Below are 18,999 nucleotides of genomic sequence, written 5' to 3'. Positions count from 1 at the left end.
ATGAGAGAAACAATTTCAAGAGCAGTATCAAAATTCTATACATTCTATGAATTGTATTTCTGATGGTGGGAGTTGAAATGTGAATGGTCAGTAAAGATTTCTTCTATTTTCTGATTCTATCAGCTGCGTTAAAGGCAAAAGTCACGTGGTCCACTTTCTTAATATTATCGGAATCAAGATCATCTAGAATATTTTTCTCTCTCTTTTTTAAATCTTATGATTCTCCAAAGTATATCAATCACTGCATTACATCTTATTTTTCATTAAAAAAAAATTGCCAGGGGTTCTCTTTCAATTTTGGTCAAACAACTCTGTACTTGATTGCTTTAGGTCAAATCCACATAGAGTTTCTGAAGTGGGCTCCACGCTGTCTCCATACCTGAGAGAATACTAGATTTCCTGCTTCCTCATTTACATGAGTTCTCAAAGTCAGCATTTTGCTAATGACTTATAATGAAAACGATCCTTTTAAAAGGAATGTCTTGCTCTTGCTATGGGCAGGAGGCATTTTGGGTGACTGAACAGTTTAAGCCATCTTTCTATTTGAGAATAAATGATGAACGGGAATTTGAATGGGTTACCAAGTTATAAATTAATCTTGAGGTACTCAACTGATTGTAAACCACCTGAGCTTTCCTCTCAGCTTTTAAATCATATGATATCAATCTTTGCTCATTTTCCTCTGGGTAATTTGTTATTATGCTTATGGTAACCAACTCCACGAGACATTAACCGGCAATCCACATTACCAGTGAGTATACATTACAGTGCTAAAATAAAAATAAACTCATTGAAGAAATAGCTGGAGACCTCGACCATGCTTTTCCGTCTGCAAAATGGCATGACAGTTTGGGGATTTGTAACTGAAAATAAATTTAATTATGTCACTACCTTGCTGCTGCTAATTAGTGCGTGAGATGTGTATCAAGAGGGCAGCACAGACCCGAGGTGGAAAAGAGGGCTCATTACGAAGCAGGATGAAGAAGTGGGCTGCCTCTCTCACTCTTACTATCTGAAGGAACATTTAAATTAGATCCTGGAAATTCCCCTTTCTGTTTATATTAGCGAGATATTTTTCTCTTTTCTTTAGTGGAATAGGGAAACAGCTTTATAACATTTTGCATCGCCTGCATGAAATGTTTTGCATACCTGTAACCTTTCAATTAATGTTATTTATGTTTCAATAAACCGCCATGCTACTTTTCCAGATGTTCTAATCCTTCATGTAAATGAATTTATTAGATCCAGCCACCAGACTCAATGAAATCTGCCAAATTCACTGTCTGGGCCACATACCATGGCGTTTAAGCTGTATTTGCATAAGCTTGTTCTGTAAGTGTAATCTTATGTATCATCTGCAGAGTTAAAGTTTCACTAATGTAAATCCCTGACAAATCAAATACAGATGTAGCTTTTTGCCCTCAGGGTTGAGCCTGTCAATTCTCTGCTCTCACATCGACCTCCTCCTCTTGGCTTGGGCACCCCATCCTCAACGTTTGTTTTTTTTTTTTTCAAGAAGACTAATCTTTTAAAATTGTTTATGTAAATACATTGCAGGTACTAAACATGGTAGTGAACAATGGTTGCCCTGATCTTGTTTTCGTCATTCTGCAGACCGAAATAAGTTTGGCAAGTCATTTGAGGGGAGGTGGCTGTACCACCTGGAAAAATTTGCCCTGCCAATCAGTGGATGGCAGACAGATTGTTTCAGTTTGCCTAGAGATGTTTTAGATAAGGAGGAGTCAAGCTCAATAAATGGATTAATGTCAGCCGGCAAATTCCATAACGTGGCCAAGGTAAATTCAATAATGGGCCAATAGGGAAGCGGGGGGGTTGGCTTGAAGAGGCTGGGGTGGGGTTGGGGGAAGGGTCCATCTATTCGTGCCCAGTCTTTTTGGTTATTGTCACAACCTCAGTGAAAGGCAGGCTTCTACTTTAGTTTCAGTGATTAGCTTCACAAACTCTTGACAGGTTTAAGCCCTGTATAAAAAGAGGGAAAATATGACTGCTGAATGTGGAAGGTGTTAGTGTTCTTTGGGTTTGTTTTTGATTATTTTAAAGTCTAAATATGTTTCCTCTGCTGGTGCCCAGTTGCTATTTATTTGGCTTTAGCCTTTGATCCCCCTTATGCTGGCACATCATAAAAAACATATTCCTGCTCAAGTCTTATATTATGTAGTTTGTTTCTGCTCAGGGTGCTCACCAGGCAGGGCTGTACCCACTGAATAAACCTCTCTTTGTTTTTGATAGACTCCAGGTGTTTATCGCTATAAGTTAGTAATGGAGTGAACCGCAAGAAGCTAACTGGAAAAAGAAGGAATTGAGGAAAATTCTGAGTTTGATAACTTAGGAGTCTGCCTTCTGGCAAAACCCTCAAGGGAATAAATAGTCTAAGAAAAGGGGGCCTTGCTTCTGCTTCCTAATCTAGTTGGATGAAATTGGGGTTTTAGTAGGCATACATGTTCATTCATTTTATTTCTTCTGTGAGTTTCTCTGAAAGTGGCCCACAAGCCTTTTTTCCCCCGTGCATTTTCATCATGGTACTGAAATGAATAATGATGGTGATTCCAGAAGAGATTACTGATATGTGTATTCTTGATCTCAGCTAGAGGAATTAATGCCAGAAGCAATTTTCTACCTGTGGTAACTTTTTCTTTCCTCTTTTGAGGTGGGAGGACAGGGGACAGCAATAATATTGGCATGAATGTCTAATAACTAGTGAAAGTAATCAGAAGAGTTCCCCTCTTTTCCTTTCACTTTTCAATTGGAATTCTTATTTTTGCATTTCTTTTCTGTTCAAACAGGCATGCTTTTAGGCGGTTAGAGGGCAGTTTAAGGGCATTTTGTGACTATGAACAAGATTATTGAAAAGTTTGCCCATTTGGAAATGTCTACTTTCCTTTCTCTGTTTATACAAACATATATGGTTCCTTCTGTGTTAAGGATCAAAGCTATATTTTGGACACCTTCAGGACCCAAGAACTAAGGTCAAGTCCTCTGGGAAATGCAAATTTGCTATCAGTAAACTCAGACTCCTGATTTTTCATAAATTATTTTTTCATCTGGTCTAAGTATTACAGTCTTAGGCATAATAAAAATTTGTGGGCAAATAAGAAGATTGTGGGGTTAAAAAAGCACTCAGACAAAGTGTATTAAAAAAAGATACAGAGTCTAAGGAATACATTCCATAAAGTACTACTATGATGAAATGAGAAAGTACTACTTTAAGAAAATTTTGAGCACGTGCTAGACATTGTTCTAATATCTTTCCATGAGTTAAGACGTTTAATTCTCCCACTGACTGATCTATGAGGTAGTCACTAATATTATCTTTATCTATTGAGGAGGAAACTGAGGCATAAAGAACTCAGCTCGTTTGCTCCAACAACAAGAGAATGGCATAGACAGGAATAAATCATAGGCAGTTTGGCTCTAAAGTTTGGGTTTTGTGCCAGGTTTGTGTAAGATGCAAATAAGAATGGGTTAAATTTCCTAACTTCCAGAAATGTATGCTGCTTAAACAGAATTTTTAGTTAACAATATTTTATTTGAAATGTTTACGAGAAATAAGCTTCATAAAATGGATAATTGAATGCTAAATGTTCTATTATCTTGCTTGATGTTTTTACCACACAATATATAGTGGGACTGACATGATACGTCAACTCAAAAGTTAACATGTTTGACTTTCTCTGCACAGAGTTTTATAATATCATTTAAAAACTCAATTTGGTGTCTACTTTCCATGTCTAAATAGTGTGAACAATAAATGTCTATATTTCATCTCAACCAAAAATAGTACTCATAGAAACACAATTTAAAGAGACAAAAATCTATTCTTACTTTGATCTTTCCAGAGCAATAAGTTGTTTGCCCTTTCTTTCTTTCTTTCCTTTTCTTTCTCTCTCTCTCTCTTTCTTTTTCTGGACTACAGTGTTAATCCGATTAAAAGTCGTCAACCTCAAATTAGGTTTTTAAATTCCCCAGATAAAAAAATTAAGAAATTCCTATTTCTTTATTATCTTAGAAAAAAAGGGTAGCTATTAAGTAGAAATTGGAAAGAAGATCAGACCCTAAAGAAACTCTTCAGTTAGCTGTCCCAAAGGAAAAGGAATATTTAAGACACCAGCAATCGGGTTGGGCATTTGAGTCCTCTGTTTATGTGCCAATAAAAGGACTAGGTTGGCATTCTTTTAAATGAAGTTTTATTTTATTATTATTATTTTTCTGGCTACACCACATGGCATCTTATTTCCTGGACCAAGGATCGAACCCGTGGCCCCTGCAGTGGAAGCGTGGAGTCCTAACCACTGGACCTCCAGGGAATTCCCTTGGTTGGCATTCTTAATAACCACACACTCCTACTTATTGAAAATACATTTTCCTGTTTGGAGCCATGTGGTTGAGAGGGAAGGATTGGGAAGGTAGCACAAATTTTGTTTTTAGGATGCACTATTTGGAAGTACTGTGTTCTTGGGCCCTCTTCACAGACATTTCTGGGTCCATTTATATTCTATTTACAAAGACACATAGTCCTTTTTGGACATGCTCCCACCTCTCTACTCCACAACACACAAATTGTTTAAGAGTGTACGTGAACAATGGCAGAATATGGCATTTCTTTCTTTCTTCTTTATGTTTCTCAGAATATATATGGTGGTATTTACATGTGCGTGGAGCAGGTCTTCAGGCATCTCTGTAAAGGTCAATACAAAGGGGTTGAAATTGCCCCTGGACAGTCCATGCAAGATGCCCTTTTAGGTACCTTGCCGTTCATGAGTTTTACCTGGCTAAAGCTTTTCCCAGGAGTGGACCTGGGCTTAGCATGTAGGTCAACAGAAAATCCGCCATTTAATCAGCTGGAGCCCTATCCAGCAGGCGTTGAACTTAACAATTCTCCCATGGAGAGTACACACAGCTGGTGCCAAAAGACCAAGGGTGGCTCCAAACAAGGCCAGGGTTGCCTGCTCATTTGCACCGTGATGAAGAGTCGAGGAATAAATCACTTCTTCTCTCACTCCAAGCTGCCGCCTACTGCAACGCCTCCCACAACAGTGATAACAACACCCACCACCAGAGCAGCAGCACCGGCGGAAAGGTGCACACCCCTAGTCTCTCCTTGCATTTATCGCTGCCTCCCCTTTTCCTCTCCAGCTGCGCAATTCTTATCATAGATTTTTGTCTCAAGAAACAATATTTGGAGAATAACACCCAAAGGATATGCATTTTATCCATGTCTTCAATTTTTCTAACATTTGCCAGTCTACCAGACAGTTGTATACTTTACCAAATTATTTTGTCACCCAGTGGAACTTACTGAACTGTATTTGGCATCATGCCCTCAGTAAGCACTGAGGCAGGTGAGGAGAAGCATTCATAAGAAATGATTGTAGTCTTCTTTTCTTTTAATTAAAATTTTTAAATTTTATTTTATCTTTGGCTGCGTTGAGTCTTTGTTGCTCTGCGTGGGCTTTCTCTGGTTGTGGTGAGTGGGGGCTACTCTTCGTTGCGGTGCACAGGCTTCTCATTGCAGTGGCTTCTCTTGTCATGGAACACGGGCTCTAGGCATGAGGGCTTCAGTAGTTGTGGCACACAGGGTTAGTTGCTCCAAGGCATGTGGGATATTCTCGGACCAGGGCTCGAACCCGTGTCCCCTGCATTAGCAGACCGATTCTTATCCATTGTGCCACCAGGGAGGTCCCTGTAGTCTTTATTGAATCAATGTTCTTAAGTGTGTTGTTTATCAGTGTCTTCTTTATGAGTCCCCAAAGAGATATTTCTGTTAAGCCTAGGCCAGGGAAGGCTGTCCTCCTGAGCAACTCGTATATTTCTATCTTACGGACAGGAGGCATCTTATGACTGCTAACTCAACAAATATTCAAGTAAACAAAATCTTAAGATCGTAGCAAGAATATGCAACTTTCATGTTGCTGCCAATTATTTTGTCAAACAAATGAGCTCCAATTCATTTGAAATAAAGCTGTTCTATCACTGATCATGAAACATGCCAAAGTCTTTAAATGCTGTGGGGAAAATTGTCTGGGTTTTGGCATTTCCATTCATGAGAGATATCTATGCTTCCAGGTAGATAAGAATGGTGATGATGATGATTTTTTTTTTTAGGAGATTTTGTTTTTTCCTTTTTTAATCTACTCATATGATTTCAAGGATTTTTGCTTTTGGTTAATTAGTAAGAAATTGGAGGTACTGAGGAGGTAAATGGTAATTTAGAAATTCTGTTGTGCTAAGGCAGAGAAATTTATCAAAGTAAAGAAAGAAAATAAATCCCAGGGACTACCAGGCTCCAGAGATTCTACCGTAGTATTGAAATTTTAATTGGCTGATTTACTTTATATCAATTTCATTTGAATCAAAAAGGCATAGGCTTTAAATTGGGAAAGACTGGACTTTGAAAAATAAAGAACAAAAGACTTGAAAAATTAGGGACAAAAATTAACCTCAGTACCCATGGAATAGTGGTCCTGGATCAGCAGCCTCAGCATCACCGTCACTTATGGACTTGTAAGAAATGCAGATTCATCTAAGACAATACAAACTCTGGGAGAGGGGCCAATAATCTTCTTAGTAAGGCCTGCCGGTGATTCTGATGCTCGATATAAAAGTTGGAGAACCGCTGCCCTAGAACAAATCTAAAATTACCCTATGATGATGGTAATGTGTCAAACATTCTCTCACCCAGAATGATTATTCATAGGCCTGATCTCTCAGAAGGAATTGTTCCAGGCTATGGTATAAAAAAATACCACTTAGGGAAGTTTATAGCAATACAATCCTACCTCAAGAAACAAGAAAAATATCAAATAAACAACCTAAACTTACACCTAAGCAATTAGGGAAAGAAGAACAAAAAAACCCCAAAGTTAGCAGAAGGAAAGAAATCATAAAGATCAGATCAGAAACAAATGAAAAAGAAATGAAGGAAACAATAGCAAAGATCAATAAAACTAAAAGCTGGTTCTTTGAGAAGGTAAACAAAATTGATAAACCATTAGCCAGACTCATCAAGAAAAAAAAGGGAGAAGACTCAAATCAACAGAATTAGAAATGAAAAAGAAGTAACAACTGACCCTGCAGAAATATAAAGAATCATGAGGGATTACTACAAGCAACTATATGCCAATAAAATGGACAACCTGGAAGAAATGGACACATTCTTAGAAAAGCACAACCTTCCGAGACTGAACCAGGAAGAAATAGAAAATATGAACAGGCCAATCACAAGTAACGAAATTGAAACTGTGATTAAAAATATTCCAACTAACAAAAGCCCAGGACCAGATGGCTTCACAGGTGAATTCTATCAAACATTTAGAGAAGAGCTAACACCTATCTTTCTCAAACTCTTCCAAAATATAACAGAGGGAGGAACACTCCCAAACTCATTCTACGAGGTCACCATCACTCTGATACCAAAACCAGACAAAGATGTCACAAGAAAAGAGAATGACAGGCTAATATCACCGTTGAACATAGATGCAAAAATCCTCAAAAAATATGAGCAAACAGAATCCTACAGCATATTAAAAGGATCATACACCATGATCAAGTGGGGTTTATCCCAGGAATGCAAGGCTTCTTCAATATACACAAATCAATCAATGTGATACACCATATTAACAAACTGAAGGATAAAAACCATGGGATAATCTCAATAGATGCAGAAAAAGCTTTTGACAAAATTCAACACCCATTTATGATAAAAGCTCTCCAGAAAGTAGACATAGAGGGAACTTACCTCAACATAATGAAGGCCATATATGATAAACCCACAGCCAACATCATTCTCAATGGTGAAAAATTGAAACCATTTCCTCTAAAATCAGGAACAAGACATGGATGCCCACTCTCACCACCATTATTCAACATAGATTTGGAAGTTTTAGCCACAGCAATCAGAGAAGAAAAAGAAATAAAAGGAATCCAAATCAGAAAAGAAGTAAAACTGTCACTGTTTGCAGATGACATGATACTATAATAGAGAATCCTAAAGATGCTACCAGAAAACTACTAGAGTTAATAAATGAATTTGGTAAAGTAGCAGGATACAAAATTAATGCACAGAAATCTCTTGCATTCCTATACACTAATGATGAAAATTCTGAAAGAGAAATTAAGGAAACATTCCCATTTACCACTGCAACAAAAAGAATAAAATACTTAGGAGTAAACCTACCTAAGGAGACAAAAAACCTGTATGCAGAAAACTATAAGACACTGATTAAAGAAATTAAAGATGGTACAAACAGATGGAGAGATATACCATGTTCTTGGATTGAAAGAATTAACATTGTGAAAATGACTATACTACCCAAAGCAATCTACAGATTCAATGCAATCCCTATCAAACTACCAATGGCATTTTTCACAGAACTAGAACAAAAAATTTCACAATTTGTATGGAAACACAAAAGACCACGAATAGCCAAAGCAATCTTGAGAAAGAAAAATGGAGCTGGAGGAATCAGGCTCCCTGGCTTCAGACTATACTACAAAGCTACAGTAATCAAGACAGTATTATACTGGCACAAAAACAGAAATATAGATCAATGGAACAGGATAGAAAGCCCAGAGATAAACCCACACACATATGGTCACCTTATCTTTGATAAAGGAGGCAAAAATATACATTGGAGAAAAGATATCCTCTTCAATAAGTGGTGCTGGGAAAACTGGACAGCTACATGTAAAAGAATGAAATTAGAACACTTCCTAACACCATACACAAAAATAAACTCAAAATGGATTAAAGACCTAAATGTAAGGCCAGACAGTATAAAACTCTTAGAGGAAAACATAGGCAGAATGCTCCATGACATAAATCACAGCAAGATCCTTTTTGACCCATCTTCTAGAGAAATGGAAATAAAAACAAAAATAAACAAATGGGACCTAATGAAACTTAAAAGCTTTTGCACAGCAAAGGAAACCATAAACAAGACAAAAAGACAGCCTTCAGAATGGGAGAAAATATTTGCCAATGAAGCAACTGACAAAGGATTAATCTCCAAAATACACAAGGAGCTCATGCAGCTCAATATCAAAAAAACAAACGACCCAATCCAAAAATGGCAAAAGACCTACACAGACATTTCTCCAAAGAAGATATACAGATTGCCAACAAACACATGAAAGAATGCTCAACATCACTAATCATTAGAGAAATGCAAATCAAAACTACAATGAGGTATCACCTCACACCGGTCAGAATGGCCATCATCAAAAAATCTACAAACAATAAATGCTGGAGAGGGTGTGGAGGAAAGGGAACTGTCTTGCACTCTTGGTGAGAATGTAAATTGATACAGTCACTATGGAGAACAGTATGGAGGTTCCTTAAAAAACTAAAAATAGAACTACCATATGACACAGCAATCCCACTATTGGGCATATATCCTGAGAAAACCATAATTCAAAAAGACACATGTACCACAATGTTCATTGCAGCACTCTTTTCAATAGCCAGGACATGGAAGCAACCTAAGTGTCCACTGACAGATGATTGGATAAAGAAGATGTGGCACATATATACAATGGAATATTACTTAGCCATAAAAGGAAATGAAATTGAGTTATTTGTAGTGAGGTGGATGGACCTAGAGTCTGTCATATAGAATGAAGTAAGTCAGAAAGAGAAAAACAATTACCGTATGCTAACACATATATAGGGAATCTATAAAAAAATGGTTCTGATGAACCTAGTGGCAGGACAGGAATAAAGACGCAGATGTAGACAATGGACTTGAGGATATGGGGAGGAGGAAGTGTAAGCTGGGATGAAGTGAGAGAGTGGCATAGCCATATATACACTACCAAATGTAAAATAGATAGCTAGTGGGAAGTAGCTGCATAGCACAGGGAGATCAGCTTGGTGCTTTGTGACCCCCTAGAAGGGTGGGATAGGGAGGGTGGGAGGGAGTCGCAAGAGGGAGGGGGTATTGGGATGTATGTATACATAGACCTGATTCACTATGTTATACAGCAGAAACTAACACAACATAGTAAAGCAATTATACTCCAATCAGGATGTTAAAAAAAAAATTACCACGGACTTCCCTGGTGGTCCAGTGGTTAAGACTTTGCTTTCCAATGCAGGGGGTGAGGCTCTATCCTTGGTCGGGGAGCTAAGATCCCACATGCCTTATGGCCAAAAAACCAGAACATAAAACAGAAGCTGAATTGTAACAAATTTAATAAAGACTTTAAAAAATGGTCCACATCAAAAAAAAAAATCTAAAATAATAAAAATAAACAAACAAAAAAAGCATGAAATCATTGTACAAATCTTCCAGCCTCCCCAGCCCCAAGGAAAATATTTCTCAGAGCATCTTCAGGGCAACTGAGCCCCAGTTTTCTACCGGGGTTATTTGACTATTTGCAAACTTCACTGACTTTTCTCCCATCTCACGTCTCTGATTTTCTCATGTAAGTTTCCTGGCCTCACTTTCCCAAATAAACCAGCTGTACCCAAATCTGAGTCACAAGGTCTGCTTTTCAGGAAGTAAGCTGGAAATCAAAAAGGCAATGCTGGGCTTCCCTGGTGGCACAGTGGTTGAGAGTCTGCCTGCCGATGCAAGGGACACGGGTTCGTGCCCCCGTCCAGGAGGATCCCACGTGCCACGGAGCGGCTGGGCCCGTGAGCCATGGCCGCTGAGCCTGTGCGTCCGGAGCCTGCGCTCTGCAATGGGAGAGGCCACAACAGTGGCCCGCATACCGCAAAAAAAAAAAAAAAAAAAAAAAAGAATGCTGTAAACAACAAACACATTTAATGAGACATAAGTTAAAAAGAAATGTTAAAAAAAAATACTAGATGAAGGATCACTGATCAATTTATATATTCCCCTGCATTACAAGGTATTGATTCAAACAGAGAAGTTATACAAATTTTATGAATCATCAATACATTTATCTCCATATGGTACTTTTTCTTCAAAGAGGGAACAGTTTGCTATGATCTGGTGAGCTTTTCAGTGCGTATATATTAGCTGTGGCTGAACTGGCTGAACTGTCATGCCCAGAGGTCTCCTGGGGGAAAGGTCAGACCTTGTGATTTAGAATTGCTGAGCAGCACCTCTAGAAACATGGAGTATTCATAAAAATGGAAGTTAGTCATACAATACTTATTAATTCTGTCTTTTGCTAGTTTTTTTTTTTTTTTTTTGCGATATGCAGGCCTCTCACTGTTGTGGCCTCTCCCATTGCGGAGCACAGGGTCCGGACGTGCAGGCTCAGCAGCCATGGCTCATGGGGCATAGCCGCTCTACGGCACGTGGGATCTTCCCTGACCGGGGCACGAACCCGTGTCCCCAGCAACGGCAGGCGGACTCTCAACCACTGCGCCACCAGGGAAGCCCTGTCTTTTGCTAGTTTTGAAATTATGAAAATCATAATGTTCATTCTATAAAATAAAAACAAACATTATAATATTTTTTCAAAGGAATATTAAAGCCTCTTATAGTTCCCATCACTTCTAGCCATCTTGCCAAAGTCCTGCTTACTTATTTGTTCTTCAGAGGTAGTTACTGTGAAGTTTGGGGGTCTAGTAGCTTTCTAGAATTTTTCCAGCCTATGGAAATGTAAAAATATAACATTTTTTAGCACGAATTAAAATATATATCCTATTTTGCTACTTGTTTTTTTTCCATTAAATTATATTGTGGGACAAGTTTCTGTAGCTAGAATTTTCAGAAAATATAATTATGAAGAATCAATCAATGTACAAGGTACGGTAGCTCAAGTTGCTATGTTATGAGAGGATCAAATTATTTGCTCTCTGTAGGTCTATAGTGTGGTTAGGAAAAAAGCACTAATGTTAGTGAATCAGAACAATTAAGAGCTGAATTGCCAGGGATGACTTTATGTGTGGTTTGGTAATGAAGACATGTGAGATATATCAGTTAGGCTTGATTGCCAAAAAGTTGTTTATGTAAGAAGAGGCAGTTAAAATGCAAAGAATCAGGACAAGTAAAACAGAAGTGATGGTGGGATGGTCCTAAATGTTGCAACTTTTCACAAGCAGGAGCAAAGTCATAATAATAAGAATGGCAGAACTGAGCGAGGCATCTGGAAGGATAAATTAAAAGACTGGTCTGGGGCTTCCCTGGTGGCACAGTGGTTGACAGTCCGCCTGCCGATGCAGGGGACACGGGTTCGTGCCCCGGTCCGGGAAGATCCCACATGCCGCGGAGCGGCTGGGCCCATGAGCCATGGCCGCTGAGCCTGCGCGTCCGGAGCCTGTGCTCCGCTCCGCAACGGGAGAGGCCACAACAGTGAGAGGCCCCCGTACCACAAAAAAACAAAACAAAACAAAAGACTGGTCTGGAGGGAAGGCGATTGTTTGGGATTAGTGGGAAACCCATTGGATTAGTGGGAGAGTGGTAGTACATTTGACAAGAAGGCAGATGAATTTAGACTTGAATTTAAATGTTTAAATAAAATACTTAAATAAAAAGAAAAATGAAGACATTATGTAATATGGCCAAGAAGGAATATCTTTCCTTTTCACACTTATCTAATAGATACCTCAGCTTTTTGAAAAGCAAACACACATACACACACAGAGCCCTTCCTTTTCAAGCAGTTTCGTAAGAAGAGTAATTTTTAACAGTATCTAGTTTTGTAGGATGCATATTTCAGTAATTAATATTTAAATTTGAACTAGCATGATTTTATTATGTGATAATCGAGAAACTCAGCTATTGATTTGCATAAGAGTTAACCCCAGGGGACTAGATGTATGGATTTAGAAACTATTTCAGGTATGTGTTGAAGTATAATTTGTATCTATATTTTTTCTAATAAGATGGTTCATTCTGAACCACAATCAACTCACCACTTGTCACTCATTAACTACTGTTCATGGTAGTAGTTTTATTTTAAAAATATACAAATGGAATAAGGCATATGTTTGGTAATTTTCCAAGACGAAACTTTTTCTGGCAAAATTATATATGTATATATAGTTTTCCTTTGGCCCACAGGATTCCTGAACATTATGGCATCAAAGTATAATCATCGTTGTCTAAGATTCCAGCACTGGATAAGCAGTGTTAGCTGGTTTTGAAACGGACTGAACAGTTAGCAAGATTTGTTTACTTCTGCTTCTCAGATGAAGATCAAATGAACAAATTCCAAGCAAATGGTATAATAGAAGGAGACAAGAGAAAATGAGTAACAATATTCTGCTGCTGACCTTTCCCCCTGTATTAAGATGTGATGTTCAAGGATAAATATGATTTTCCCAAGGAAAGCAGCAGAATGTTATGGTGTTACAAATGTGTATTTTTATGCCCTTCAGCCTTGTATAATGTGGTTGATTATCTTCATAAGAGAAGACAGCACCACACTCTTCATAGGAGAAGACAGAACCTCTCCAGGCTTTATATAATAATAAAAGATGTTGGGTGTGTTTTGTTTATTCCCTTTCTAAGTACTATACAAGTTTAAATACGTGATTTGTTTAAAAAAATTCTGAAAGGATGAATTAAATCATTTTCAATAGGATGGAAACATCTTAAAGGCAGAAATTTGGAAAAAGCCAAAGATAGCCTCAATCTACACATACTGCCCAATCTACCTCAGCCTTGTTTTTCAAAATCCAGCTTGTATTTTAGGATTTAAAAGTATTATACCTAAAACTTTCCTCTCTCCCTCTTTCCCATGTTTCTTCCCCCCCTTTTTTTTTTTTCAAGCTTTACGCTGTTGAGAATTTGGTCTACAAATCTGGGGCAGTTTATGGGCACCATTTGTTTTGGTCTACTAATCTTTCCCAGGCTCTCCCTATTTTTAAGACACATTCTAATTTGGAGTCACATGGATCACTTATAAGGAAATGCCTTTTTGTAATCCACTTGCCCCTACATATATTTTTATTCGTAATATTTACACAGCTAATTTGACCAGAGGAGAAACTGCTCTTGGAACATGAGTGATTTCTGCACAGAGAACAAATTTAGTTCCAATCAAGATCTCCGTGATTAGGAACGGGTGTGCAGGGTAATTTGGAATTCAGGGTAGCTACCAAGGCAGCACACACATAGATTTTTAGAGGTCGTGGTGAACTGTTGAAAAGAAACTGGCTAAGATTTGAGCATCATTTGAAGTGGAAAAAGAAAAATAGCTTGTTTTAGGGCTTCCTGCCATTTTCTTCCTTTGGTAACTGAAGTTTTTTTTTTTTTTTCTGCTTTGGGAAAAAAGTGAGGCACTGAGGACTCTAATCATAACAAAAAATTGTTCCTCTATAAGCAAGGGATATCTGTCCAGTACACCTCAGAAAAATCAGATATAGGAGATTATAGATGGACTCATTGCTAGGATTAGAATAAGATGAATAGAAGATTACAGTGTTCTCTAATCCAACATGTTTGATACTGGGTTGTTTAGAATTGTTTTGGCTGCAAGTAATACAAACCTGACATAAACTGGTTTCAGATAAAAGAAAATTATAATATTACATCCTAGAAATTCCAGAAGTAAGTGAGACTTCAGGTCTGGCTAGTTTAGTAACTTGGAGATGGCATTGGGACCAGAGTTCTTTGCACTGTCACACTCTGCCTGGGACCATCCAGGCTGTTTCCTCTCCTGGGTGTGAGAGAACAGCCAGGGGTAGTCAGAACTATCCCTTCCTGGGTCGCTTCCAGTGGTAGAGAGACAAAAATAATCCTCTCTTTCAAACAGGGTAAGGATCTTTCCCTTCAGTCTGGCTACACTTCTGACTCCATAGGAACAGTCAGGAGAAAGTCACGTGCTCAGGGACTCAGAGTAGTTGAGATCTACCCTAGGAGCTGGGCCGAGTCTCAGCTCCTGTTTTGTTCATTGCAGTATTGAAATACTATTTGTTCGTTGCCATTTGTGGAAAATATTTTTGTGTGCCACAACTTAAATTTTATTCTTATTGGAGAGAATGAAGTTAGTACTGGGAAGTTAGTACTTTTACAGTATAGGATTGGGAAGGGGGAACAAAGAATAAAAGTAATAGAACTATATGATATATAAATTGATTTGTGGGGTTCATCTGGGAAGCTAACCTCCTTTAAAAGTACCGCTTCTGTGGAATAATGCATTCTAAATTTTAAAAAAATCAACTTCCAATTGAGTAGGCTGTGTTTATTCCCTATATTTAACACAGAGGCTGGCATGGGAATAGGTGATCAATAAATATATGTTGAAAACATGTATGACTTTGGGAATACAACCCATTTTTAAATTAAGAATGGCTGTCTGGGGGGCTTCTCTGGTGGCGCAGTGGTTGAGAGTCCGCCTGCTGCTGCAGGGGACACGGGTTCGTGCCCTGGTCCGGGAAGATCCCACATGCCGTGGAGCGGCTGGGTCCGTGAGCCATGGCCGCTGAGCCTGCGCGGCCAGAGCCTGTGCTCCGCAATGGGAGAGGCCTGCGTACCGCAAAAAAAAAAAAAGAATGGCTGTCTGCAACTCAACCCCTCTTTCAAGGAACTTTCACTGGGAGGTACGGCATATATAAGAATGTATTAGTGATCAATAGAAGGAAGAGTATAATTAAACACTAAATCGAATACTACCAAGAACTCCAAGTATACAGTGTAGCCATTAAGATCTAAGAGCAACAAGGGACAAAGATAGAAATTATTGGCAGAATATGTATTTTTTGGAAGTTAAGTGAATGTTGGACCTGAAAAAAAATAAAAGGGACAATCAATATTTTATAGTATTTTAAAAACTATAACTTAATAAACTGAAATTTAGAAGAATTCTCACCCTATGTTTGGTAGTTAGGTTCTATAGCTACAGGTGTATGCTAAAAGTATCAATAATAATTTCTTAAATCAAACTGGTATTGTTAACATGTGGTCAAATACTTTTTCAGCCATGTGATTGCAATATGTGTTAGAATTTCATCAGCATTAATTTTAAGAAAAATATTTTTCAGTTTGAAGAACTCACATCGTCAAGGACAATGTCCTAGATGTACTTTCTTTCTTTAGAGCATAGCAGGACCTCGTCATGTTGGAGTAGGTCATTGCCGTGGAGTAATGAATTGAGGAACCTAGGAAGCCTCTCTTGCCTCAAAATATCTCTTCTATTCTACTGTCTCCCTAGCACAATGTCACCACCAAATAGTCATTCCTTTGAGTCAGCCTATGTGCTCTTTTGAAAAGCTAGTCATTCATCCCTTAATATAAAAATAGCCCTAATATATTCTTCCCTCTCTATAATTAAACCTGGTCACTGGGGGAATTCATTAACACATTACTGTTGATGGACACCTGCCATGAACTGGACATTATGTAAATCTCTTGGTTACAAAGACAGATGTAAGCAGTCTCTCTTTGCTTTTTTTAGAAGCCCATCATTTAGTTAAAAGGCAAGCTTAAACACTGTGATGTGATGGGAGGTGTTGCAGGGACGGCAGTGCTGATACACATACTAGGGAGGAAGGAGTGACTGTTTTGTGAGGATTTGGAAGTGTAGCATGAGGCAGCTGACGAAAAGAAGGCTCTGAGTTTTGGTGGGATGAAATTTCTAGGATAAGGAATAGGGACTGATGTGGCAAGATGAAGTAAAGATAGCACAGGTCGTATCTTAATTATTTAAAAATAATTTTATACGTGAAACCTTTTATTAAAATCATCTCTTAAATTGAGACCTTCGTGTAACATTTGTTTTAAATTTAGAATCAAGATTGTAGTCAAACGGGGGCCGGTCCTCGCGGATGGCGGCGGCGGCGGTGATGACGGCGGCGGCCCGCTCCCTCTGCCGCTTCCGAGGCTGCCTGGCGGGCGTGCTGCTCGGGGACTGCGTGGGCGTGGGCGCCGTCGACGAGGCGCGCAACACCGCCGACCTGACTTTAGTCTCGCGTCAGGTCCAGGATCTGGAGCCGGACCCCGGCTTGTCGGGGAGGGCGCGGCCAGAAGCACTCTGCTACACCGACGACACGGCCGGCCGGGGCCGGGGCGCTGGTGCAGTCTCTGCTGGCCAAGGGGGCCTTCGACGAGGTGGACACGGCTCACCGGTTTGCTCAGGAGTACAAGAAAGACTCTGACGGGGTTATGGTGCTGGAGTGATCACCGTCTTCAGGAAGCTCCTGAGCCCCGAGTGCCGTGATGGCTTTGAGCCATCCCGGCCCAGTTTAATGGCAAAGGCTCCAACGGCAACGGGGGCGCCATGCGGGGGGCCGGCATCTCCCCGGCCTATAACAGCGTCTAGGATGTGCAGAAGTTTGCCCGGCTCTCGGCCCAGCTGACACACGCCTCCTCCCTGGGTTACAAGGGTGCCATCCTGCAGGCCCTGGCTGCGCACCTGGCTTTGCAGGGTGAGTCGTCCAGTGAGCACTTCCTTGAACAACTCCTGGCCCGTATGGAGGAGCTGGACAGTGACACCCAAGAAGTGTCAGGTGCCCGGGAGTTGGGCATGGAGGAGTGTCGTACTCCAGCCGACTGAAGAAGATTGGGGAGCTTCTAGAGCAGAACGCAGTGACCAGAGAGGAGGTGGTGTCCAAGCTAGGGAGTGGCATCGCTGCCTTTGAATCTGTGCCCACCGCCATCTATTGCTTCCTGTGCTGCATGGAGCCTGACCCCGAGATCCCCTCTGCCTCCAGAGGACTCTCATCTATTCCATCTCACTTGGTGGGGACACAGACACCATTGCCACCATGGCCGGGGCCACTGCTGGTGCCTACTATGGCATGGAAGAGGTGCCAGAGAGCTGGCAGCAAAGCTGTGAGGGCTATGAGGAGACTGACGTCCTGGCCCAGAGCCTGCACCGGGTCTTCCAGGAGAGTCTGTGAGGGCCACAGTTGCTGGGGCTCCACCATACCCAGCAGGACCAACTACAGCTCCGATTGGAAACCCTGGGCTCCCTGCCTTGGTCTTCCAGCAGTGTGGCCGGAGTGCACCCTTGGGGCTGAGGAGTCCTTTGGGGAGGTCACTGAACAGTGAGGGAGGGACGGGTGCCTTCTGGTGCTGGGTTCCTGGCTTCCGCAGAGCCTCGGTGCTCCTGGCTCCTCTGTCAGACGTAAGGGACCGGGGCCGGTTTTATTTTGGAGCAGTACTTGTGGCGTTTTCCTTTATTATCTAGGACATGGGATTTGGGGAGGTGGAAATGATCTGCAGCATCATTTCTCCTTGTTGGGATTTAACCAATTTGCCAGGAAGCCTGCCTTTGACTGCGCAGGGCCCCTGAGTGCCAGGTTTATATGCATCAGGAGGTGGACACGTGAATCTTCCTGATCTAGATGCACACCTGGCCCTTGGCTGTCATGGGTCTTGTTAACAGCTTCCAGACGAAGTCACAGAGCAATAAACAGTTTTTTAAATCCCACCCCCCCAAAAAAAAGATTGTAGTCAATTAATAACCCTTGACAACAGAATGTGTTAAGACAAATATTATAAGATATGTCTGAATATTGTGGTGATGTCACTCTTGTTCTCCTTCATCTCCCAAATACATAACAGATGAAGGTAAAGTGACAGACATGTACACAAATGATGGTAATAACTGTAGGAGTTGAAGTTACTCATGACTGACAAACCGTCAGAACATTCCTTGCTTTTATTCCAAATACTCCTCCTCAAGTCAGCAACAATTTCCTGTGCAAAATACCAGAACAATTTCTCCCAAGACTCTGGCTCACAGTCATCACCCAGACATTATTTCTAAATTATTGTAAATATTAATTTAGACCGTAAGTTCTGATGGTAAGATACATGAATGTGTATGTTGATTGGTCAATAAACCTGATTCACACCACTATCATCAATCATAGGTTACATTTATGTGATTGTCAACCCATAAGAAACCACCATCCATGTCTGAAGCCTGAGCTGTAAGACTTACATCTCAAAGCACTTGCAGGGTTCCCAGTCCTCCCTTTAAGTATGAATCATGGGATCACAAGGTTTCTCAATCTTGGTACTTATTAACATTTTGAGCCAGATAATTTTTTTGGGGGGGTGAAGGGGACTTCCCTTAGCAACATCCCTCGCCACTACCCACTAGATGCTAGAA

General features: G+C 40.2%; 1 pseudogene; it reads left to right on the top strand.

Annotated features, from left to right (window-relative positions):
• Positions 1-18,747, top strand: part of LOC137204523 (ADP-ribosylhydrolase ARH3 pseudogene) — a 103,950-nt pseudogene extending 85,203 nt beyond the window's left edge.
• The last annotated feature ends 252 nt before the right edge of the window (positions 18,748-18,999 follow it).

The sequence above is a fragment of the Pseudorca crassidens genome, chromosome 13 (genome assembly GCF_039906515.1).
Source record: "Pseudorca crassidens isolate mPseCra1 chromosome 13, mPseCra1.hap1, whole genome shotgun sequence".
Taxonomy (NCBI): domain Eukaryota; kingdom Metazoa; phylum Chordata; class Mammalia; order Artiodactyla; family Delphinidae; genus Pseudorca; species Pseudorca crassidens.
The sequence above is the reverse complement of the archived record's forward strand: the minus strand, read 5'-3'. Positions and strand labels throughout refer to the sequence as shown.